The sequence below is a fragment of the Eptatretus burgeri genome, chromosome 9 (assembly GCF_056783735.1).
Source record: "Eptatretus burgeri isolate ZD-2024b chromosome 9, Ebu_testis_v1, whole genome shotgun sequence".
In the NCBI taxonomy this organism is placed as follows: Eukaryota; Metazoa; Chordata; class Myxini; order Myxiniformes; family Myxinidae; genus Eptatretus; species Eptatretus burgeri.
The window spans coordinates 93,452,980-93,479,926 of record NC_140969.1 but is presented as its reverse complement, the minus strand read 5'-3'; the positions used below and the strand labels follow the sequence as shown (position 1 = coordinate 93,479,926).

Below are 26,947 nucleotides of genomic sequence, written 5' to 3'. Positions count from 1 at the left end.
ATTAGTCAATAACGCCTACGCGGAGTTCTAGTCAATGAACCGAAAATGCTGGTCCACTCCAGTCGAGTCGAGTTGTACTGTACTGTATTTTTCAAAGCAAGGAAAGTAGGCCTACTTTGAAGATGAAGATGCGTGGATCGATCCATGCAAAATGCACATGGCACCATAATGCTTCGATCCTCACGGTTGTTTGGTGTTGACATGACATAATACATATGATATAGGCCTAGCCCTAGACTGAACAGGAGCAGTGGAGGGTGACCGAGAATCAGAATGCAAATTTCAATGAACGGCACTTTTTGGCGCACATCCAACGATCAAACACCGCTTGATCACTTTAATTTGAAGATTACACACGCAAGACACAACACAGGTAACAATGGCAGTTGACATTGGCATTTTGATGTAAAGAACGGCAGTTGTTTGGGTGCATCCAACAATCAAACACCTCTTTAATTTGAACAGTTAACACACACACACATTCAAGGTACAGAATCTATTGTTGGACACCGCGCTTTCGAAGAACAAAGAAAATAAGAGAATCCGGGCAATGAAGGGATGACCTCATACACGTTCCCTGGTTCCCCCTACCTTCAGATTATAGCCTTTGATGTTATCTGGACGTAGGCCTATTGCAACTTATTTTCGGGTATTTTTAATATGTACGTTGGATTTCAGACAGATTGACAGTCTATAAGAGGGCGTGTTCAGTCCGAGAAAGAGCCAATCGGGGTACATCATGTTGGCAGAGCTCTGGCGCTCATCGTTCCCCTCCTTCCACGCTGATTTTTAAAACATGACAACCATTGCTGATGTTCTGAGCCATGCTATTTATTATCAGTTGTGTTTATGTTCAGTGTTTGATGCAATGAGTACTGCCTTACTCGAGTTCATATTTTTTGGATAGACGGCAGCACTAACTGGACAACAGTTCAGCGATGGCGACCGAACGGGAATAAATGCGGCCGTTGATGGGTTGACGTTGTCATCCAATTCCAGCTTTGAAATTTAGCGCATCGTCTTCGTCACATTAAGAAACGCCAGTATATGGAAAATGAGCACATTCCTCTCGGCGGTGACGGTCTGTCGACGACAGACGTAATGACGTCAGCGAATGACCGATGATGTCATGACGGAATTACGCCTCTCAGCGGTGACGTCACACGTCGCTCTGCAAACAAACGTAAAAATTAGAAAATCGGCCAAAATTCCCAAACGTGTCCGTCTGGCAAGATCTCACATAGCCCAGGCTGTTCATTAGACCACAGAGCACCCGCATGCCGAAAGTGGCGACAATCCGTCCTGCAGTTTTGGAGGAGATACGTCAAATTACACACAGACGTTAACAGAAATAATATACGGGAGATATATATATATATATATATATATATATATATATATATATATATATATATATATATATATATATATATATATATATATATATATACATATCGTTACGGATCTGGAAACCATTTGCATTCAACATACGGGTCCCAAAAGTCAGTTATCTTGTTAAGTATGTGTGTAGTTAGAACCCCTCCCTTTGGTCTGGTGGGACGACAGGCTATGCATTGCGTTGGTTTAGGTAGGTTATATCTTCAAACCCCATATCCTCAAACGCCACATCCAGTGGACCATTCAGCCTGCTATTGAGCGGGTGCTTCGCTCGCCCAACCCGAAAACCCCTCCCAGGAAGGGCATGCAGGGGAACCCTCTCCAATCAAGGTGGAAACTGGCACGTGCTTCATGGAGCTCAGCCCCATACAAAGGCATTCTTTTTTCCCTCTCATGGTGTTCAAGAGAGGGGTGCGTTTGAGAAAGGAGGAGGGGTGCGAGGGCTGTGTGGAGTAGTGAAAGGAGGAGTTCTGTGGACGGAAGTTCTTGTGTGGTTAGAGATGTGGTTACGAGCAGCGGTTGCGAGGGACCAGTTTGTTCACGGTGGTTGAGGAACCAGTTTGTTCACGGTGGCTGAGGAACCAGTTTGTTCACGGTGGCTGTTACGAGGAGTTCTTGGCTGGTTTTGACCCCGACTGTTCACCACCCGAGCTCCGCCACGAACCATGAGTCCCCCACATGCGACTGGGACCAGGCCGCCGACCATTGGCAGGTGCCACAGCACGGAGAACCCCTTTTCTCCGACAGCCAGGTACCCATCCGAACTCTGACCCCCAGCTCGTCTCTCTCTCTCTCATCGGCTGGAGGATCCAATAAAGAACTCTGGGTTTCTTTTATTTTTGTGTGTGTGTCTGTGTGTGGGTCCGTCTTTAAGTAGAACTGTGTAAGTGCTTGAATCTTTGTAAATATTTCTTGCATATTCGTGTTAAGTCTTGCCTGTGTCTTTTTACTGTTAATAAATTTATGAGAAATGTTCCCAGTTCGTTTCTGTCCCTTCTTACATTGGTCCTGCATGGTCCGGGTCTGAGTATAAGCGGGGTTTTATCCCCGATAATCCGTTCATTCCAGCCAGCATGGCTTTGGCAGTTTCCGCTTGGTCAGGTATGGGAGCATGTGCCAGAACAGCGCGTCGCTGCGTCCACTTTCCGCCGGTACTCCAGGGGCCTCCGTCTGGCCATCCCCCAGGCAGATGCCAGGCCCATCCCCATCTCCTTGAGATGATGGTCAACCTGCTGAAACCACGAGGCATGTGGTCGGCCCACTGGCCTCCTCCACTCATGAGACTCCCTCGCTGAGAGAATCTGGTGAGCAGGATCAGCGTCAGGAAAACGAGCCACATGGCCATACAGCCGCAACTGACGCTCACGGACTATGCAGGTAACAAATCTCATCCGAGTCTCTCTCAGCAACCGCTCGTTGGACACAAAATCCGACCAGCGATAGCCAAGGATTCTCCGAAGAGACCTGGTACCAAAGGAATTAAGTCTCCGTCTCAGATCCTTGGTCAGAGTCCAAGTCTCGCATCCATAGAGCAAGACTGGAAGTACCAAGGACCTGAAGACTCGGACTTTCGTCCTCCCGCACAGGTACCGGCAGCGCCACACCCCATGATCCAGTGAATCCATGACTCCCCAGGCCCGACCCAGATGTCTATTGACCTCTGACTCGCAGCCAGCAGAGACATGAATATCACTGCCAAGGTAAGTGAATCTCTCCACGACCTCAACATCCTCACCACAAACAGACACAGACAGGACAGCAGCATCCAAGATGTCACCGAAAGCCTGGATCTTAGTTTTGACCCAAGAAACCCGTAATCCCAGCGGCTCCGACTCCTCATTCAGCACCTCGAGGGCCCCGAAAAGGATGTCTAAAGTCTCCGCAAAGATGACTGCATCATCTGCAAAGTCAAGGTCCGAGATCTTGACATTCCCAAACGATGCACCGCAGCTAGATCTCTCCGACATCCTCCCTAAAATCCAGTCCATACAAGTGCTGAAAAGTGTGGGGGCCAGTACACATCCCTGACGAACTCCAGTAACAACTGGAAATAAGTCAGAGATGGTACCACCACACTTCACAGCACTCTCAGTACCAGAGTAGAGTTCAGACATAAGATCGATCAGTTTTGGTGGCACCCCACGAAGACCAAGAATCCTCCAGAGGACATCCCGATTCACTGAATCGAACGCTTTACAGAGATCAACATAGGCTGCAAGCAGCCCCTGCCGAAACTCTCATCTGCGTTCGGTGAGGACACGAAGGGCAAGGATACGGTCAATCATTGACCTCTTTGGTGTAAAGCCTGACTGCTCTGGACGCTGGTGCTCAAGCAGATGGTGGCGAACCCTATCAAGAATTATCCGAGCAAAGACCTTGCCCGGCACTGAGAGCAGCGTCACCCCTCGGTAGTTGTTGCAGTCTTGGCGATCACCCTTCCCTTTCCAGAGAGGGACAACAAGGCCCCTCTTCCAGTCAGTTGGGATGATGCCTGTGTTCCAGGCAGAGCACAAAACTGCATGCAACGACACGAGTGCAGCATTTCCACCAGCCTTGAGAAGTTCAGCATGGATGCCACAGATCCCTGGAGCTTTGCCCCGTTTTAACTGGTTCACCGCAGCCCGTGTTTCCACAAGCGAAGGTGGACCACAGTTGATTCGAGCAAAGACCGCTTGGCTGCACCAGAACCGGAGTTGGTAGTCGGTAGTTGGAACTCTACTGCAGTTGGTAGAGTGACCCGGTTCGAGCAAGACGTGCCGAGGGCGTGGTTTCCCCGGTAGTCGAAATCGCATAGTTAATTAGGTAAATTGGTTTTAGACAAACAGACCCAACGCTACACGGTTGAGATATTGGCGTCCACAGTCGGTTCAGGGACCCCCCAGCTCAAGGAATTATCCCGAGCGACGGCCTACAATTCCAGGGAGTCTGGTGGGAGACGGCATAACCTCCCCCACCTTGCGGTCGTTCTCGCCACCGATTTGGTAGTCGCCAGCCCACAACAATTTGGTAGTCAGGAGTGCGATTCGAACCCCCTGCCTCCACAAAGAAAATTAAAGGACACCAAACTCAACAATTTGGTGTTCAGGAGCTGGACTCGAACCCCTCCACCTCCATTAATTTTTTTTTTACAGGACTCGGACCAGGGGTGTGCTTGACAACCTCCCCCTTCCCTCCAAATTAAGAGCAGTTAAATTTTGTATCATTCTCAGTCCGGACCATGGCGGACCAAGACAGACTGGTACAGGTTGGTTTGGGATTAACGTTAGAGGAACCTGACGAGGTGGGTCCAGTAAGGCCGTATGAGGTCGAGCGGGTGCATGGTGCTAATGAGCATGTGCCGATCTTGGTGGGGGGGGGGGTACAGAAACCCCGGGATCTCTTGTATTAACCCAAACACCCGATGTCATTGTCCTTGAGTGTGTGTTGGAATGTGTGAGTGATGCGAGTGACATGACGTGTGTAAGTGCACTTGAAAAGATGGGACGTGGACCGATCCAGACGGGAGACGTGGGTCGTGTAACGGACGGGAACGGCGAGCCGATTGGGCCGCACGGAATTGTTTTGGAAACCGCGCCGGCTCCGTACTTTACGGGAGATCCGTTCCGTGTTTTGCGGGAGGCCCAAGCGCGCACGACTCCCGTGATCGGGAGCCGGCGTTGAAACGTCCCGTGATTGGTACGAAACCATCACGTGGACGGTTAAAATGATGACGAATTGAATGGTGTGAATTTGGCATGTGATCACGTGCACGGAGGCCGACGTGACGCACGGAGCGAGTCTCGGGGACGACGCAGCCAGTTCCGTCTGCGTGGCAAGCTTAGCAGGGCGGTTCGTGTGCGAGTGACGTCGGCAGAGATTGCGCGGCACGAAGACCACGTAAGTTACACACGTTGGCTCACATGGTGGTTGGCTCGGAGGTGAGCGGTTGATGCGATCAACGGGGCGACGATTCGCTTTGGATAATTATTAGTCCGGTGGCTTAGCGAAAAAATCATGACACGCTGGATTAAAGCAACAAACTTTGCACACTGGTTGTTTGGGTCCCATGGAAACACATTAGAGGGTGGTGCCCAGTCTGCCATGTCCAGGTCAAAATGGCCGCCAATTTCCAAAATGGCCGCCCGAATAGCATTTCTGACCACATATAAATACCACGAAATTGCATGTAAGGGTGATTTAGGAGGTTTAAATACACAGAACCACACAAGATAACTTGGAAAAATATTTGGACAACTCTTTTGCATAAATTCAAAATGGCTGCCACATTGTATCCCAGGCTGACCTAATTTTACAATTAGACCTTTTTATTACCCCTCAGCCCGAATTGGCTAAGGGGTATTGTCGTCACAGGCGTTGTCCGGGCGTCCGTCCGTCTGTCAACTTTTGGTTTCCGTCAATTTCGAGGAGAACGCCTTGTCCGATTAAATCCATTTTTCCAGGGTGTGTTGGGGTTGAGTTGAGGAAGGGTCCTTTCGAAAATGGGCGCGCTGCGATTTTCAATGTGGCCTCTATGGCAGCCATCTTGAAATTGGTTTCCGTCGATTTCGAAGAGAACTCCTTGTCCGATTAAATCCATTTTTGCAGGGTGTGTTGGACTTGAGTAGAGGAAGGTTCCTTTCGAAAATGGGCGCGCTGCGATTTTCACTAGCCGCCACGGTAGCCATCTTGAAGTCTGATTGATTTTCGATATGACGTCCAACGTGCTCTAACTGACTGCACATCATCGTGATATCACTGCTTCCTTTTACAATGCATGGGCTGAGGGGTTACGCCCGCTTTGCGGAGCTATTTTTTCAATATGTTTCTTATGAGGATACTGCTGCAAGGATAGCATGAAGTTGTTTGAAAAGAAGCAGTTGATTCCGTTTGATTGGTTTATGGATTGACACAGTCCTCTCCACAAGGACGTCCTTAACATAGGCTTTGTACTGTTCTTTCCCTAGGGCTTCCGTTGTATGCAGGGTATTGGCCGCGGCTTCATCAAGACAATTGTGACTGTCGAATGTCATGAGTTCTTGTGAATCTCCCAGAAAAGGGTTACATCGCATCTCTGCATCACACAGAGCTGTAGTCCAACCACTTCCTTCGAGCAGGTCTCCAACCATCATTCACAAAGCCATTTCTATGTGGAGGCCTCCAAACATGACAACAAAAGACGCTTCACCAAATGTCTGTGGCTACGTTCATTGCACATACTTAGCCAGGGCGTAGAGTGGTTGATCGAGTGCAATAATGGGTATCTGTCCTGGATTGCATTTTTGTGTTTCACGCTGTATAATGGTCATTCCATGTCTAACCATTGAAATGGTTGCAGCTTTCTCCAGAAAGAGTGGAAAGAAGGCACTAATGCCGATCGGGTCTGAAGGCTCTGGTTTTTGGGATGCATGGTATGCAGCCCATGAGATGTATTCGTCTGTACATATTGTTACGTTTGAGGGGGGGGTATGCATTCAAAGGGTAATTAGGATGTTTAATTAGGTATGCCATGCTGTTCGAGTTTACCAGGATCTCGATGTAATAAGTAGCAATTCAGTGGTGATAAGTTGTCTAGTAAATGTCCATTTCTTCAAGGGGGAAATGATAATTGTCACTTAATTAGATAGGGACACGGGTTAGGGTAAGTGTGTCTGCGTAAACCCCTTTTAGTATTCCCTGGAGGCTTGCCATGACGTCACAGGACAGTGCTGCGGATGGCTCCGCCCCGTGATCACGATTGGCGGAAGGCGACGGCGGAGGGCCAATAAACGGCTTGATTGGAAGTGACGAGGACTCGAGGATAAAAAGGCTCTGTTCGGGGAAAAAGGAAGAGGAAGAAGATCGGTACAGAAAAACCGTTTTGGTGGAGGTTGTTGTGCTGGGAGCGTGCTGTGTTGTTGCGCTGATTCGGTCCTGGTTTTCATCGTGTCTCGAGGCCCTGCTGTGCTTCGTGCCTCAGCTCGGTAGGCTCTGGGGTTCTGCTGGCTCTGAGTACGGGGTCGAACGGCGGGCGGACCTGCCTCCCTCTCCTGCTCGCAACTTGGCGCCAGAACTGGTTCCCTGGCGGCTGTGAGCGGACTTGGGCCGACACCAGGAGGTCGACAGTACCACGGTGTCTCCTGCCCCTGACGAGCGCAACGCCAGCTCGTCCGACGCCAATCCAGAGACTGTTGCGTTTACACCACGGGCCAGCCTGACCACCAGGACCAGCTACGTGTGTGTGTGTGTGTGTGTGTGTGTGTGTGTGTGTGTGTGTGTGTGTGTGTGTGTGTGTGTGTGTGTGTGTGTGTGTGTGTGTGTGTGTGTGTGTGTGTGTGTGTGTGTGTGTGTGTGTGTGTACCTGGCGCCTTAGAGGGTTTGAGATTGGTATATCCATTGGAATTGTTTGTGTTTTCCCCATGCCCGAACCCACACCACCATCCCGTCGAATCGCCCCGGATCCCTCTTCTTGCCGAGTCTTGTTATTTCTGGTTAAAGAAATAAACGTTATCAACTCAGTGAAAAGCGACTCGTGCCACCTTCCTCGTCCCGTTTGCGGTAGAGCGATTAAAACCGCCATCTTTGGGTTATATAAATAAACCGCCTCCATCGTTTCGGCTCATTCTACGTTAGCGGGACTGTTCAAGTCCCGTGGACGTCACAATATTGTATCTTTGGAGAGGATCTGAATACTCTGCTGGACCCATTGCACTTCTTCTTTCTTGGCCTCTTCAAGATGGCTGTCGATGTCAGGGGTATCAATGTCAGAAATACCAGCCTCTGAGACGACTACACCATCAATATTGCAAGCCACGTCTGGTACAATGCGGTAGTTGTCTGGTAGAGAAGGTGTTCCGGTATGTTCAGGAGGGGGAACAGTGATAGCATTGGGCCTCGAGACAGATTCACTAGTCTCTTCCTCAATCCCCTCAAAAAGGAACTTAGGGATTGGGGATAGATGGTCAGGACAGGTTTGCCGAACAAATACGATAAAGAGGCTAGAGACTCACGTAATTATAAATAAAATAAAAAAGATAAAAATAGTCTAAATTTCGTTGTTTTTTTGTTGCAAGCTAATGGGGGTGGGTATGGACAAGGACAGGCATGGGCGATAGGTTGGGGGGAGACCGTAGGGTAGGTCCGAGCCCATTTTCAGACCGGCCGGCGCCACCGCACTCCCTCCCCAACCTCACGAGACCAGACCGAGGCCGACCAGCTTCATGTGCCGACCTCCTCATGTACTGCATCTTGCCTGGTCTGCGTTTGCCATGCCATGCTTTGCCTGCCTTTGTCTTGCTCCATACCTGCCCATGCCTTTGTTTGCATTGTCATTCACCTTCACCATGTGCTCCAGGACCACCTCTGAAAGTGTTTTGCATAGACTGCCCTGCAGGCAGCCACATTCCCAGGGACTGCATTTGAGCAGCCCGGATACCTCCTTGTTGTTGCATGAAGGTCAGTTCAAATGGACCGGGGACTGCACTGAGCAGCTTGGAGATCTTGTTGCATAGAGGCCTGTTCAAATGGTCTGTGAGATGGCGTATGGTCTGCCGTGTTTGGGTGAGTTCCCTCCTGCAGCTAAAATAAATAAATAAATAACTAAAACAAAAAAAAGAAGAAGAAGAATTCAATGACAATCAAGGGACCTTTGAAGGCCCTAAAGACGTCTGACTATCAATACCTGCTGTGCACTCACCCACAAATGTTAACTCTGCTGTGTTTTCTCTTCTCAAGTTACAGGTCCTGAGCCATGGTAGTGTAAATATTAGGACTGTACATAATTTTAGCCCACCTGTTGTTTGTTTAGCGCCGGTAATGTAGTTAAGTTGTCCGAGTGAGTCTGCTAGCTTAGTTACGCAACGCACCAGGTTATTTATTTTTGGGAAATGTATTCAAAATGTCGCACTCAGGGATCCGTAGGTAAAACATACAAGGGGAAAACTTACACCTGCATGCCACATGAAAATTAACGACTCGGGTCGAGTCGATAAAAATGGGGGGGGGATTGTGTTTTGGATCTGGAAACCATTTGCATTCAACATACAGATGCCAAAAGTCAGTTATCTCGTGAAGTATGTGTGTAGTTCGAACCCCTCCTTTTGGTCTAGACTCAAGTGGGACGACAGGCTGTGCGTTGCGTTGGTTTAGGTAGGTTATATGTCTTCAAACCCCATATCCTCCAACGCCACATCCAGTGGACCATCCAGCCTGCTACTGAGCGGGTGCTTCGCTCTCACAACCCGAAACCTCGCCCAGGAAGGGCATGCCGTGGAACCCTGTCCAATCAAGGCGGATACTGGCGCATGCTTCACAGAGCTCTGCCCCGTACGAAGGCATTCCTTTTTTCCTCTCGTGGTATTTAAGAGAGGGGCGCGTCTGAGGAATGAGGAGGGGTGTGAGGGCTGTGTAGAGTAGTGAAAGGAGGACTTCTGTGGACGGAAGTTCTTGTGTGGTTATGAGCAGTGGTTGCGAGGGACCAGTTTGTTCACGGTGGCTGAAGAACCAGTTTGTTCACGGTGGCTGAAGAACCAGTTTGTTCACGGTGGCTGAAGAACCAGTTTGTTCACAGTGGCTGAAGAACCAGTTTTTTCACAGTGGCCGAAGAACCAGTTTGTTCATGGTGGCTGAGGAACCAGTTTGTTCACGGTGGCTGTTACGAGGAGTTCTTGGCTGGTTTTGACCCCGACTATTCACCACCCGAGCTCCGCCACGAACCATGAATCCCCCACGTGCGACTGGGACCAGGCTGACGACCATTGGCAAGTGCCGCAGCACGGAGTACCCCCTTTCTCCTACGGTACCCATCCGAACTCTGACCCCCAGCTCGTCTCTCTCTCATCGGCTGGAGGGTCCAAGAAAGAACTCTGGGTTTCTTTTCTTTTTGTGTGTGTGTGTGTCTGCATGTGGGTCTGTCTTTAAGTAGAACTGTAAGTACTTGAATCCTTGTAAATATTCCTTGCATATTCGCGTTAAGTCTTGCCTGTGTCTTTTTACTGTGAATAAATTTATTAGAAATGTTCCCAGTTTGTTTCTCTCCCTTCTTACATTGGTCCTGCATGGTCCGGGTCTGAGTATAAGCGGGGTAGTAGGGTAAGAATACTGATTCTGGCTCACTTTTCCCCATGTAAATGAATGGGGGATTTTCAGCGATTTATATTTTTTTTCCCTAAAAATAAATCCCCTTTTTATCCCAAGGTATATTTATTTGTCTCCCCTTTTAACTTGGAGGTTGAACCTCATTGAATTGAACACCTGGGGGTTGAACAGCTCACTCATTGAACCTATAAAGATTTGTTCATTCTCAAATTCCTTCAATAGTTTAATTTTCTTTGCACAATAATCCCCATCTAAAATATTGACAAACAAAACATTTGAATCTTTATATTTTTTAAGATACCCCTTTTGTGCCATTACGAAATGATAAACTTCTCTTAATGCTCTCATCTGACCACCTCCTGAGCCACATATCATTTTGAGATTATAGTAAATTGTTTTTTCATTGTTCAATTGATAACCATCAAAGTTTTCAGTCCATTCAAGGATATTCATTTTTTCTTTACATCCTCTAACTTACTAGTTTTTAAATTAATTCGCTTATTTGTTTTATTTACCTTTGTTTTAGTTATTTTTTCAATAAGACTTATTTGATATTTTTCACATTCATTATGTTTTCCATTTATATACCAAGACTGAGATTTTCTCCACTCTTTAGTTTGATTAATACTTGGTTTAACCATTTATATATTGTGAAAAAACGCGGCGGTAGCCCTTAAAAACCCTAACCCATCTTCCCATCGTTAAAACATAATCTATTTTATACACTCTATCATACAATATCCATATGGAACACAATCTATTCCATTATCTAAAATAAATCTCTTATCATCAAAGGCTCCTAATGCCTTTTTATTTACTTCTTCACTATATATGTTATGTTTATAACTTCTTATTGTATTCATTTTCCTATATTCTTCTTTCTTATTCATCAAACAATTATAATAATTTCTAAAAGTTATTGATTTCTTTATTACATATTTCTTTATTCCCTTTAACCTCTTATCAATCTGTTCACCATACTTATAAGCATATGCCTTTGCTCTCAATCCAATAAACTCACTCATTACTTTTCCACCCAACTCATCCTTAAACTTACCAATAACCTTTTCATTCTTTTTGGAAAATAACTCACTCTTCTTGCTGAAATTACTTGTATCATATACTCCAATATTTTTCTTCATATCTTCATAAACATCATCAGTTTTTATATCTAGGATAAAACTATCAGTATCCATATACAACAATGAAACATTTTCACCATACTCTTTCTTTAAGTCATTATACAAATAATCATACATCAATATCTTTGATAAATCAAGAACTGCTGTTCCAATATAAATTGGTTTATCCATTACAATACTTTCCTTTTTCATATGAATTGCAGAAAAGTTCTCTGAAAAAACCTCTTCTCTCTCAAAACTTGGTTTATTTATCAATCTCGAAGCTTCTTTCCAAGATGTTGCGAATCTAATGTTTTGTCTGTTTCTAACATTTTCCATAGTCTTTCCAAATACAGCATTATTCATTAATTTATAAAAGTCCCCTTCAAATTTTACTTTTGTATTTGCTCTCATATCTGTATTGAATTGAATATACTTTTTCACCCAAGGACTTTGTTTAAATTTTAAAACTCTATGAATTTTAGCTACTCTCAATCCTTCTCTCAAAAACTGTTTTAAGCTTCTCTGATGCAAAACATATCCCTCTTTATCATAGAATGTTGTTAATAACTTTTCTGTTGATTTACCTTTAATATTAAAACTTTTATGATAATCACTTAACCATTCTTTCTTTGGAGTTTCTTTCTCACATGCAAAAGGAAGATCTTTATGCTTATTATGAAGATCACTCGGGTACCTCAAATCAACTTCAAAATAATAACCTTCTTCTTCGTCATTCAATTCCTCTTGAGAAGAAATAACAATATTCATCAAAGCCTTTTCATAATCCTTTTCTTCCACCCACTCTAATTTACCATAAGGTAGAGATTGAGACATTGCCCATCCATACAAATTATTAGCATCAAAATACATCAAATAATTACTATCTTTTTCACTATCATAATTTGGGAGATATTTATTATTTGCTTTAGCATATCTTTTTGAACATACTTGTGATATTCCACCTCTCTTGGACTTCTCAATCATCAAAAGCATATCAACATCACTGATTAAATCTATATCTTGTTTTGTCATTTTCAACATTGCACTCCAAGCTAAACCAGGAGCTGTGAAATAGTGGGCAGGGTCTAATCCATAACAATTTTTATTATGACAGAGTGTTCTAAAAGCCTCAAACACATCAGCTAACAATAAAACATCTGTTTTTAGATATAAATCATGATATTCTCCAAGGTTCTTTATCTTAAATATTTTCCATATTTCTTGTGCGTGTTTATATTCCTTATCACTTATCTCTTCTTCATAAAGGTTATTATAGAAACTTTCTTTTGAAGGAAGTTGTGTTTCTTTAAATCTCATAAATGAATCCATATAATCATAAGGATAAATTCCCTTACTTGTAAGAATTTTCTCTTTACTTTGAATTTCATTCCTTGTTTGAATTTCCTCTCTCGTAAGAATTCCTTCTTTAATCAGAATTTCATCTTTAATCTGAATTTCCTCTTTAGTTCGAATTTTCTTTATAATTAGAATTTCATCTTTAGTTAGAATTTCCTCTTTACTTTGAATTCTCTCTTTAATCTGAATTTCCTCTTTAGTGAGAATTTCCTCTTTTGGAAAGAATGAATTAAGATTTGGAAAAGAGTCCGTGGAGCTTAGATTTGATGCGAGGTAGGCTAGTGGTGTTCCCATAAACTTGTAAGAATCTAAAAACCTAATACGAGTTATAGGTTTTGTGAATATCATTTTTGAAAATGAAATATACTTTTGACTTGTGTTTGTTATAGCAGAAATATTCCCTGGTGTTTTTGAAAGTTCATTTATAAATAGATGTGTATCATAGTTGGCGCTGTTGTGAAGAAAGACTGGAATAAAAGAAGGTAATTTATAATTAAGATTACAACAGGAATGAGCGGGACCTCTATATTTACCAGTAAGATGACAATGGTCTCTAACTTTAGACTCCTTAATTTCCCCCTCACAAATATGACAGATATTGTTCATTCTAAATTCTAATTTTTCTTCTTTGGTTAATTTCATCGGTTCATTTGTTTCTTTCATTAATTTAGTGAGTCTTATACAATCCTTTTCTAATCGTTTTACAAACTCTTGTGAAGCATTTTTTCCACGATAATGTTCAAGTTTGTTATACTTTTCTCCAACAGATGATTTGATATAATAACAGAAACCACAAGGAATATGTTTTTGATATTTATTTGTATATGGTTCTTTTGGATTAGGAGAAGCAGTATTTATCTTTTTAAGGATACATTCAAAATCAGCGTATATCACAAATGGGTGCATGATAGATTTATTATAATCTTCAAAATAAATCTTTTCACCAGGTTTAGGCATTGTAATTACAGCTGATTTATGATTACTACAATATTTTGAATGTTGTTCTAATCGTTCTTTTGTATGAAATGAATTAAGACATCGCTTACAAGGATATATTTTGTTTGCTGTTCTGAATACCTGAGAAGAGATTAATCTTGATAAATTATTGATGTATGTGTAATGTGAATTCTTTCCAACACTAAAATATAAAAGGTCAATGTGTGTTTCTTCATTTTTATAGTTGTTTGAAATTTTTAATATTTGAACTTTGTTTGTATCCGTTAATCCATATACATTAATAGAAAGATTATTCTTTTTCTCAAATTTAGGAATATCTGTTAATGGCATTGGGAATTTAAAATCTTTAATGTCCAAGGTATTCTCATATTTCATATATTGTTTTACTCTTTCTGAATTACATTTTGGTGGATGTAAGTGAGCAAGAACAGACCAGAGAAAACATTTATTATCATTGTTCTTAATATTAACAACTGCCTTCTTTAGTTTTATTTCTTTTGGTAATTCAATATAAGAAGAAGCTTTAAGAGGGTTTGATTTTAGAATGTGTATATCTAAAAAGATGATTTTTTTAATATTGAATCCACTTCCTACCACTGTATTATCAACATCCTCCTCTTGTCTTGATAGTTCTTCATAAACCCCACTATTCAAAAAATCTTGAAATGATGTTATAAAATGAAGATCTGTTCTCATATAAGGAGTTTGTTCTTCATCTTGTCTTTTCATATTCATTTTCACTCCCATATAAAACTTTAAAGTTTTTATTTCTTTTAATGTCTTTTTAATAAATTTTTCAACATCGGGTTTCACTATTTCAATTGATTCAGCTATTGATGATGGACCGGGTTCTCCAAATTGAAAAATCCTTATTTTTATATGCCCTTTAAATGCCTCATCAGTGTTTTTAATATAATAGTCTCCCTTTACTTTAAACTCATTTTTCTTGTGTTTTTGTGATTGAAGATGTTGATTATAACTACTCTTCAAAACATCCTTTGAACAGATATCACAATGTTTTCTTTCCAACTCAAGAGGAGATATTTGATGAAATAGATTAAATGTGTGTTTGTTGGTTCGGAGGTGTTTTCTATAATGTTTATATTCGTGATTACAAACATCGCAGTACGTTGTATTCACCATATTTATAGAATAAAACTTTGCTTGAACTAAAATTTTCTTGATGAAAATTTCGTTTAATTTATAGGTGAATCTGTGCTTAAAAACATTTTATCCTCCAACTTTTTCACTTAATAAATACAATGTTTCAAGACACAAAAGACAAGTTTCAATCAATCTCTTCATCTGTTAAGGATACTGAGAAATATGTCAAGGATGTAAAATTGAACAAAGATAAATATAACAACTATTGGATAAAAACTATTATGGTAAATAATATGAGTTCTTCAATTTCCTTCAGTGGAAGGGCTTTTAGTATACCTGGTAGAACATCAATTAAAGTATCTCTAACAAAAGTTTCTCCTCTCCTTCTAGTAATATATTCAAAACTAGAAAAAGCAATGAAACAAGAAAAAGTATCAAAGAACAAAAACCTTATGGATGAAGCTTTAGAAAGAAAAGATAAGACCATCTGTAATATGCAAGGAGAAATTTGTATTTTTTTCAACAACCCTAAAGATGTAAATCTTGATGAAATAAAGGATGTTAATATATCAGGTGAAATGACATTTCGTTCAATAGTAGTTAACGATAATTTTAAAATTACCTTTAATATAAAAAATGTTGTCGTTGAATCTGATAATGAAAAAAGTATATCGATATCGATGGTAATATACAACTGAAAGTATAGATGAATTTCAGTTTAAGTAAAGTTTTACTTTATAAATATGCTAGACTTTCCTGATTCTCCATATGACAAATTTGAGAATTGTCCTGCGTGTGAAAGACGGGGATTAAACACAGAGTCAAAAGCCTATAAACAATGTATATTCTGTGATTATCTTCTAATTAATGATAATAAAAAATATAAAAAGGAAAATAATTCTTTTAGATTTACACCAAAAATGAATTACTTTACAAGATTGATTAGAGAAATGAATGTAAAGTATGAGGATGATAACACACCTTTCCTTACAAGGGAAGAAACTGAACGTATAAGAGAAATGTTCAAAGGATTGTTGTTGTATATTATTCATGGATGTAATTTTCAGGGAAATATCAACACAAGATATTGTATAAATAAAATAATGGATTATCTTGAAATTAAACCTGAACTTAGGATAAAATATAGAGTTTCTAAAAAAGCTAATAATAAATTAAATAACCTGTTTTTCAAATATATAAATGAATGATTTTTTACCTATTTGGGAAAATAAGATAAAATTTAACAACCATAAAAATCTCCCAAATTCATTAAGATGTCTCATAGTTGGTTCAAGTGGATGTGGAAAAACCTGCTTACTTTTAAAAATGCTCCTCACTCCCAACTTTTTAGATTATGATAATTTAATAATTTTCACAAAGTCGAGTTTTCAACCAGAGTATCAACTACTCTCACAAGGTTTTAATGCTGGTCTTCAAAAAGAAGATATAATAGGTTTATTTAAACGTCAAAAAACCTAAATGATTATAACATTGAAGATATAATTCAACTATTTTGTGATACACAGAGATGTAAAAAGAAATCAAATCTTATAACTTGTATTCTTAGTGATAATACGGATGATATACCGTCTCCCCAAGATTTGGATAAATCAAAAAGAACCTCGTTATCTTTGATGATTGTGTTAATGAGAGAAACCAAACGGTAATGGATAGCTACTACACAAGAGGGAGACATTCTTCTTGTAATTGTATTTATCTTAGTCAATCGTACTTTCAACTTCCTCGTCGTTCCATCAGAAACAATGCTAATACTTTTATTTTATTCAAGTTAAATTCAATAGATATCAATAATTTTTGGAGAGATAATTGTTCTACATTATGTAGTAAAAAGAAATTTGAGGATTATATGAAGCACACGACTGAAAAATATAAATATATTGTTGTGAAACAAGATGAGATATTAAGGGATATATTTTTTGTTTTATAAACAATTACATATATAAATGACAACTATTATTATAAATCTTGTGGGTAAATCTGCTTCTGGAAAAAACTTTCATAAATCAAGGTTCTTGTGTAGTACAAATGAGAATATTGTAAATTTACTTAAAAAACACCCCGTGATACGCATTGTATCAACAACAACTAGAGCAATAAGACCTGGAGAAGTAAAAGGTGAAGATTATCACTATATTTCAGTGGAGGAACATATGCGATTGAGGAATGAAGGACAAATATTTGAGGAGGTTTCTCTTGGTACAACAAAATATTCACATTGTAAGAGTGAGTTAAAGAAACTAAAATCTGGTGGTGTTGGGATATTAGAAACTAATCCAGAAGGAACGAGACAAATTATTAAATATCTGAGCGGAGTGAAGATTTTATCATTCGGTTTTGATGTTGATGAAGAAACTCAACACAAACGTATGAAAAGCAGAGATGCAAGGATTAGTGAAGAAGAAATTACAACTCGCATTAATGTTAATAAAGAATTTGATGAAATATTTAAAGAAAAGGATTTATTTGAACACATCTACTTGAATGATGAAGAAAAGGAAAATTTCCCTGTTGATCTTTACAATTCATTAAATGATATTTTACAATAAATAAATGGATACAAAAGAAAGAGCAAGAAGATTTAAGGAACATCAAGAGTTGGTTTCAAAAGTTGTAAAACAACAGGAAGACATAAAGAAGAAACGCAGACAGAAACTAACGGGCGAAGAAGCATTTGAAAAAAACAAGAGAAATTTTTTAAACCACTTTTAAAAACTTCCCAAGAAAAAATGAAAGATGTTTCCACAGTTCCCACAGTAGAATATACTCCTAGAAAGCTTCAAATGTTAAAAGATTTCAGTCAAATGACAGAGGAAGAATTAGAGCATTTAGGAGAATTAGAATATGATGATGAAGGTTTATTTCAACAACTGGAAGAGATTAATCAACCCCTGATTATATTGTGAATGCTGTTCAAAACAATGAATATTCAGCGGATTCAAAAACCAAAGCAGGACTCATTCCAACAGAACAACCAGCAATATTTCATCTTGTTCAAGAAAAGGTATTGATATTTAATGATGAATTAAGGTTCTTAAGTTCTGCTCAACCCCCTGTTAAACTAACTCCGAGATTAATGTTTCTTCTCACAAAAGATGGAAGACAAGGTTCAACTGTGAGGGATGAATCAAAGTATATTGATAAACCATTGGATATGGAAAATAATGATGATAGAGTATATATTGATTTGCTAAACACTCTAAATTATAAGGTTATTCTTTCTGGTAAAAGTAGGAAGAATGAGAAGGAGAAACACATTATTCAGGCTTTAAGTATCCTTGGTTCAGGTATTAGTTTTCTTCCAAATGACCCATCGCAATTAGTTAATAGACTGTTATTGTTGTTCGGCAGTAAGAAGGCTGGAAATAACAATTGTTTTAATGAAGCATCAGCCATTTTAGACCAGTTGATGAACATGAAAATAATTAATAAATCTCAATATAAAGACATTTTAACTCATATTAAATAAGATGAGAAGCACAATCCTGAGTTTTAATTTCACAACAAGCGACCACACATCTTCATTCCCATACCCACTACAACTTGACACAACAAAAGAATATGAGGCATCTTTATTGTCCATGGAGACTTATAATACCTTATTTAATATAACCGAGAAAAATGACAAGTTTAGTTATAATCCGGGAAGTGGATACAAAACGATAACAGTCTCACCCGGAGCATACGAGATTTCTCAAATATCTTCCGAAATTGCTCGTCTTATGAAAGAACAGGGTGATGAACCAAAAAATATTGTTATAAACATTCAAAAACATACTTCAAAATCAACGATTAAAGTTAAAAATAACTACAAGGTTGATTTCACAATTGATAATTCATTTAGAGAGTTATTAGGTTTCTCCTCAAAAAAGATTGAAACTAATGGGACGTTTTACAGTGATAATGTCATTCAAATATCCTCAGGAATAAATTCGGTGTTAATTCACTGTGATTTGATTGATGGTGCTTATAATGATGGATTAAAAACAAATACAATATTTTCATTCAGCGCATACTCAACCCCAATTGGTTATAAATTCAATATGGAGCCTAAAAATTTGGTTTATCTACCTGTGTCAGGAAAAACCATACACAGAGTAAATTTTAGGATAACCGACCAAGATAATCGTGTGATTTCTTTTAATGGAGAAGTTATATCCATCAGAATTCACCTACGTGAAGTTTTTCAATAAATAAATACGATGGTTATTGTGAGGAAGCACGAGTTGGGAAAATATAAAATAATTACAGGGGATGGGATGTTCCTTTCCCCGTACTACAAGGGTGAAGGTATGTATCTTGGTAGAGGATACTATAAACCTAAGAGACAAAGGGGTGTTGGACATCAATTTAGAGGAGATGGGATAATTGATACTCTCATGGGTATTGGTTCAACTATTCTTAAACATAAAGACCTAATTGGTTCAACTGCTTCTGCTGTGGGAAATGTAGCAGGTGCTGTAAAGAGTATAAAAGATGCTCAGAAAGAATCTCATAAATTACAAGCAATAAAAGAAATTAAGAAAGGTAAAACTCAGTTGTCCCCCAAGAACGACAGAAAATAATTCAAATACTTGGATCAGGGTTTCAAAAGTTTTAACATCTTTTTTCCTAAATAAATACAAGTATGGAAGCAATTGATAGTATCTATGATTTGGATGATACTATTATTATCTCAAACTCCACTAAAAAAGAAGATTACTTCAAGGTAAATGCAATAACTGGAACAGACTGGAATACAAATGGTACAAAAAGTTTTGAAATAAATAATCAACAAACCTATTTGAATCTCTCCGAAAGTTTCTTGTTGTGTAAATTTAAATTCACTAAGGCTGGGAATAACACAAACGCTACACTTGTAAATGATTTCTTCTGGAAAATGTTTGATAGTGTGCGATTGTATATTGGAACACAAGAAGTTGAAGCGGTTGATTATGTCTCTGCTGTATCTGAAATGATGAAATTTACACTCTATACATTCAGTGATAGAATGGGAAAGGGGTCTGTCGAAGGTTTTATTCCTGATATGTCAACGGGAACAAACACAGACCCTGGATATATTCAAAGGAAAGGAATGTATAATGATGATACAAAAGCAGAAAATAGTTTTACTGTGGCAGTTCCTCTTAAAGGTATATTTGGATTTTGTGATTATGATAAAGTTCTGTATGGTCTTAAAATTAGATTTCAACTACAAAGGAATGATAATGAAAATAGATTGCTTTTTGGTGTTGGTAATGCTTTTGGTGATCAGAATAAATTTGTAATTGAGGAGATGAGTTGGTATATCAGTGAATATACTCCTAATCTTAAAACAGAAGAGATGTTGAATCGAAGACTTAACTCAAAAAAACCACTCAGTGTATCATACCTCAAAAGAAGATGTCAACACGTTAAACTCAATCAAACTACTTACACGTGGAATTTGGGTGTTCTGGAAGGAAAGCCACGATATCTGTGGATGATTTTTAAAAAGCCAGATGGTGATACTGCGACTGATAAGAATAATGCATTGAGTGATAATGCTAAGGTGAAACAACTTCGCGTTTCTCTAGATGGAACATTTTATCCACGAGATAGATTGGAAATTAATTGGGAAAAAATGATTTTGCTGAAGCATACAAGTCTTACCAAAAGGTGTGTGAAAGTAATGGAAATAAAGAACCTATTTTGGATATGACAGCATTTAAAAGTTTGTATACAATCTATACGTTTGACCTGAGCGCTCAAAAAGAAACTATAAAGTCTAATCGAGTGGATACTTCCCTATACATTGAAAGAGGAGAGAGTGAAGAAGTTGATACATATTGTTTGCTTTTGGAAGAAACAGAATTGCAGATTAATACAGATAATGGTGTGATGATTAGTCTCACATAATTTTTTTGTTAAATAAATGAGTGGCAAAGTACCAACTGGGGTATATGTTAATCAAATCAATCTTCATAAACTATCATCTTGTGTTCAAAATCAAAAGCCTTGTACGATTAACGTTAATACAATTCAGAGAAAAGGAGCAGTAAGAATTGATGTTTTGCTCACAAGAGAACAGGTTAAAATCTTGAATGACACTGGCTCACTTAAAATTAAAATGACAAAACCAATGTTGAAAAAATATTCAATAAGAGAGACGAGTGGAGGATTTCTCCCATTTCTAATTCCTTTATTTGCTGGTTTAAGTGCGGTTGGAGCATTGACGGGTGGTATTTCAACAGCGGTCAAAACTGCCAACGAAAGGAAGGCTCAACTCCAGGCTCAAAAAGAATTGGAAAGACATAACAAAGAGTTGGAGAAACAAATTAGTGGAAGTGGTGTAATTGTAGATTTTGCTGAAAAACTTGAAGGTCTGCCTGATAAAGCGAGATTGTTAGTTGGAGATATGCTTTCTTCTATAGCACAAGCAGGTGTAAAATTAACGAAAAGAGGTAATGGATTATATCTTTCTAATAAATAAATGAGCATTGATGAGTGGTTGAAAGAATTTGGAAAGAATACAACATCAAATTTACAACTTGCCAAATATTGTAAGAAATTAAAAATTCATAATGTGGTTATTTGTATGAGAGATGAATTAACAAATGTGTCGAAACATACAAAGAATATTATTATGAACTTAGAAGATAATGATGGGAACGGTTCTCATTGGGTTTGTATTTTTAATAGTCAAGACAAATATTATTTTGATAGTTTTGGTCTTCCACCACCTGTTGAAGTCATAAAATTCTTACAGAATGGTGTTTATCAAACATTTCAAGTCCAAGAATTAAATTCCAAGTGTTGTGGTCAATTATGTCTATATGTGTTATTTCAACTCAACAAAAATAAAAAATTTTATGATATTATTTTTAATCTAATATAAATGACTTATGTTGGTAAAGATGGTTCTATCTTTGGTGTATCTCAAGAACTGGATATTGATTTATCAAATTATTACACAAAGGCACAGGCTGAACGACATAAATATAATATAAACAAAAATATTAACATGAAAAATGCTTATAAATTAAAAAATTATCCAAGCCCGACTGACGCAAATGACTTGGTGAGATTAAGCGATTTATCACAATATATATACTTAAATAAAACGGCTGTGTATTCTAAAGATACAGAAGTGTTGATATTATCTCCAGGTCATACAGAATTCACAGTTCGAATTAAAATAAATTTTTATAAAGAAGGGCGTATCGTTTGTATGAGAATAGAACAATGGGGGTATGATATGAATGATTTAGGGTATAATTGGTCATTTAAAATTAACCTCGAAGACCTGGAACAATTAAATCAGTCTCGTAAGGAAGAATATTATCCACTTGGTATCGAGAATGAGTTTTGTGGAGCCACGATTAGTAAACAACAAATAAAAGAATTTAATAAGGGTAAATATAATAATGGTTTTGCCCTTGTTTATCTCATGAAAACAGAAAAAACAGGATTATATATAATAAGTAAGGAAATACAAAATGATTTAACTATGGGAAGATGGGGAGGTGTTTCGTGCCATAATATTATTCTAACATATATTTCTAATACATAAATGACAGCAAGAAGGCTTCAAGAAAATTATCATTTCTGTGTTCAAGCATACCTTCAAGAAAAGGGTATTCGGTATTTTAATAAATATGTTCTACAACATAAGAATGAGGTATTTTCAATAAAAGATTGGCATTATGCTGATGTTGATAAACCAACAACTTTAGATTTAATTAGAATGTTAAATAATGAAAAAATTATAAGGTTAAGAAAAGGTAAGGCTCTTTTAGAAATTCAAAAGAAATTTTATTGGTATCCTGTTGTAAAAAAATTATTTTGGATACAGGAATAACAAGAAATCCTGATGAATATATGTATAATATTCTATGGGGTGTAAACGATTCAAGTATAGTAAGGGATGAGGAAGGAGTTGAAGAAGAGAGGGAAGAGGAGGAAAAGGAGGAGGAGGAGAGAGAGAAGGAGGAAAGAGAGAAGAGAGAGAGGGAGGAAAGAGAGAGAATGAATACATATCAAAATATGGAAACCAGTGAGATTCAAAAAAGAATAGAGGTATTAAAGAAATTAACTTATCTCACCAGGGAGGAATACAAAGAATTAAAAAGTCTATTTGCAATACTTTCGACAAGACTATTAGCATCGACAAGATATAGATTTTAATTCAAGTTTTTTCTTAAATAAATGGAGGAGAGAGTGAAGGCATTTCTAAGGATTCTTTATGTTTTAAAAATTAAGATTCAAATGTGCATGTTGGAAACTAAAAAGGTTTTTGCACTCTGCAGAAATTTTTCTCATAAATAAATGAGTTATTGTCTCAAATGTAAAAAGAAAACTAATACTAAAAATATTTCATATATTAAAAGTAAAAATAACAGGGTTATACAAAAAGGTATATGTTCGGTGTGTGGTTCAAAAAAAAATCAATTTATCTCCAAACACAAACTCGGAGGAGATATACAAAAGTTTTTATCAGGAAGTAAATTTACAACTACTGGAATACCAGGGGAATTACATCTTCCAGGTTATTCTTTCTGTGGTCCAGGCACAAACTTAGATAAAAGATTAGATGAGGCAGACAATCCTAAATCCTGGAGTAAACCAATCAATAGAGTTGATGAAGTGTGCATGAGACACGATATTGATTATGGGAATACCACAACGTTGGAAGAAAAGCATGAAGCCGATAGAGAAATGTTGTATAATTTGTCTCTGATACAAAATCCAACCTTGAGAGAAAAAGTTGATAGGTTCATCGTGAAGAAGATGATTAGTGCTAAATTGAAACTTGGACTTGGAAATTCAAAAACTTATAGGCTCTAATGATGCCATTAAGACTGAAGAGCAATTAGCTGATGAATTACATAAACCAATATTCACAAAGTTTCAGAGAAGGAAAGTTTATTCCAAGGAAGTTGATTATATCTGGTCTGCTGATTTGATTGAACTCAATAATGATAAGGGGTACAAGTATGCTTTAACCGTTATTGATTTGAGGAGTAGATATGCGTGGGTTGTCCCTTTAAAAAACAAAACAGGTAATACTCTTATGTTAGCTTTTCAACAGATATTTAATAAAAGTAAGAGAAAACCTAAGAAATTGTGGACTGATGAGGGTAGAGAGTTTTATAACAAGACATTTATGAATTTTCTAAAAAATAACAGTATTACATTATACAGTACCTTTAATGAAGGGAAGGCAGTTGTTGTTGAACGTTTTAATCGTACCTTAAAAGAGAGACTATATAAAAAATTCACACAACTCGGTTCACAACAATGGTTATCTTTTATTCAGGATATTGTGGATAAGTATAATGACACGATTCACACGTCAACGAATATGAAGCCATCAGAAACATTTACAAAATTAAAATATGAAAAAGAGATTAATGTCAGAAAACCTAAGTTCAAAGTTGGTGATATCGTAAGAATATATAGGTGGAAATCTCATTTTGAAAAGGGTTTTACTGAACGATGGACGAAAGAACTTTTTAAAATTGTTGATGTAATAGATACAGTTCCTTGGACTTATAAAATATATGATTTGGAAGGGGAAGAGATTTTAGGTTCATTTTATTCACAGGAATTACAAAAGACAAAACTAAGCAGATAATACACCTTTGTGGACACTAGAGGGACAAGTCCGAGGTGTATTACAGTATATAATGTGTGTCAAGGGGGACGTTCTTAGATCTGTGAACCCCAAACACAGAATCCTCAACTGAATAGTCAAGGCTTAACTTTTGTTTGTGTGTGTGTGTGCAATGGGAGCAATAGGTTGGCGCTTCACTCCCTCCTACTATACACCGTTGTGGACACTCGAGGGCCAAGTCCGAGGTGTATAACAGTATATAATGTGTGTCAAGGGGGACGTTCTTAGATCTGTGAACCCCAAACACAGAATCCTCAACTGAATAGTCAAGGCTTAACTTTGTTTGTTGGTGTGTATGTGTGTGTGTCCCAACCCTCACATTCAAAATCTCAACCCCAACCCTCACATTCAAAATCTCAACCCCAACTCAATCCTCGCCCAACACAATGTCTTTTTCAAAATGAGATTTCCACCTATATATATATATATTTTTACGTTTTTTTTTTTCTTCTTCCAATTCTGTCTTTTAAGGCTTTCAGGTTTGATGACGTAGAAAGGGGGAGTAAGCCTGCACTTTCTTCCCAGAACTTTCTTGATCTTGCTCCCATCAAGCATCATCCGACAAAGAACTACATCGATAGGTTTAGATCCCAAAGAGTGATAGCAACTCCAAAAGTCTCCAAAATATAAATAAATAAAATAATAATAATAATAAATAAATAAATAAATAAATAAAAGCCCCCAAAAAAGTTTCAAGTGTCCAACATAAACCCAACTTTCCAAGTCTTCAAGGTATAACCACATTCCCGTTGAGTTTCCAAGATATGTATCACATTGTGAGTTATCAATCCAGAACCCACATTTCAAGTATTCAAAGTAAAACCAACTTACAAAGTCTCTTAAGGATAACTCATTTACTGATTTTTTCAAAATTTGTGAGTCTCCAAGGTAGGCCCCATATTTAGAACCATCTTGGCAGAACCCTTTTCCTGAGTCTCCAAGGTAGTTATTTAAACCATCAAGGCAGAACTCATTTACTGATTTTTTCAAAATTTGTGAGTCTCCAAGGTAGGCCCCATATTTAGAACCATCTTGGCAGAACCCTTTTCCTGAGTCTCCAAGGTAGTTATTTAAACCATCAAGGCAGAACTCATTTACTGATTTTTTCAAAATTTGTGAGTCTCCAAGGTAGGCCCCATATTTAGAACCATCTTGGCAAAACCCTTTTCCTGAGTCTCCAAGGTAGTTATTTAAACCATCAAGGCAGAACTCATTTACTGATTTTTTCAAAATTTGTGAGTCTCCAAGGTAAAACTTGTATTCTGGCTCATCAAGGTATAACTTGTTCAGTGGGTATTGTCTTGATAACTCACAATGAGTACTATTGCTGTAAAACTCTTTTTCAGGATTTTGCTGGTCTCCAAGGTATAACTCTTTGGTTGGGTCATCAAGGACGAACTCGTTCTGTGGGTCTTGGTCGCTCATAAGGTCTTCAACCAAGCCAACAATTTCGCCCCAAGTTGTAGCAAAAGCAGTATTTTCATTTCGTATTTCAGACACAATTTCCTGTGAGAGAAAATAATAATGTATTAATTAAGTTATTTAATTATTAAATGAGTATGCTTCAATCAAAGTTTGAAAATAGGAAAATAAAAAATCTTACCTCAATAGATAAGAGGTTTGAATCCAGTTCATCAACTTGAAGGTTTAGTTCCATAGAAGACAGAGAGTTCCAAGGAACACTAAAGTCATCCCACTCAAGGTCTTCAACCAAGCCAACAATTTCCCCCAAGTTGTAGCAAAAGCAGTATTTTCAGATACAATTTCCTGTGAGAGAAAATAATAATGTATTAATTAAGTTATTTAATTATTAAATGAGTATGCTTCAATCAAAGTTTGAAAATAGGAAAATAAAAAATCTTACCTCAATAGATAAGAGGTTTGAATCCAGTTCATCAACTTGAAGGTTTAGTTCCATAGAAGACAGAGAGTTTGAGACAAGCACACAGAACACCATTGCCAGCAAGAACAAATGTTTAAAATGGAGCCTGGGTTTGAAGCTTTTATAGAGAAAGACTGGTGGGTGTGGTTTCCTTTGGAAATTCCCTGGGCAAGCCTAGGCAAGCCTTCATTGGGAAATTTTTCAAAACCATAACATCCTGTAATTTTCTAGTGATTTCTTTGTGAGTCAGAGATGAACTGGAAATGATGTAAGAGTGGGCGGGGCTTAGCAAAAGTAGGCGGAGCTTAGGAAAAGTGGGCGTGGCTTAGAAAAAATACCTTGTGAAAAGTGGGCGGAGCTTAGCAAAAGTGGGCGGGGCTTAGGAAAAGTGGGCGTGGCTTAGAAAAAATATCTTATGAAAAG

At 38.3% G+C, this 26,947-nt stretch overlaps 1 protein-coding gene and 1 long non-coding RNA gene across 2 annotated transcripts in view; one reads left to right on the top strand and one right to left on the bottom strand.

Annotated features, from left to right (window-relative positions):
• The first annotated feature begins 5,139 nt into the window (after positions 1-5,139).
• LOC147020629 (papilin-like) overlaps positions 5,140-26,947 on the top strand; it is a 210,456-nt gene continuing 188,648 nt past the window's right edge. The window contains exon 1 of the mRNA XM_085896135.1: positions 5,140-5,274. The gene's annotated coding sequence lies outside the window, so the exon portion shown is untranslated. The remainder of the gene's footprint in view (positions 5,275-26,947) is intronic.
• Positions 24,263-26,370, bottom strand: LOC147020631 (uncharacterized). Its single transcript, XR_015061899.1, has 2 exons — positions 26,246-26,370; positions 24,263-26,148 (listed from the first exon to the last, which is right to left on the bottom strand). It is a non-coding gene; the product is annotated as an uncharacterized LOC147020631 (long non-coding RNA).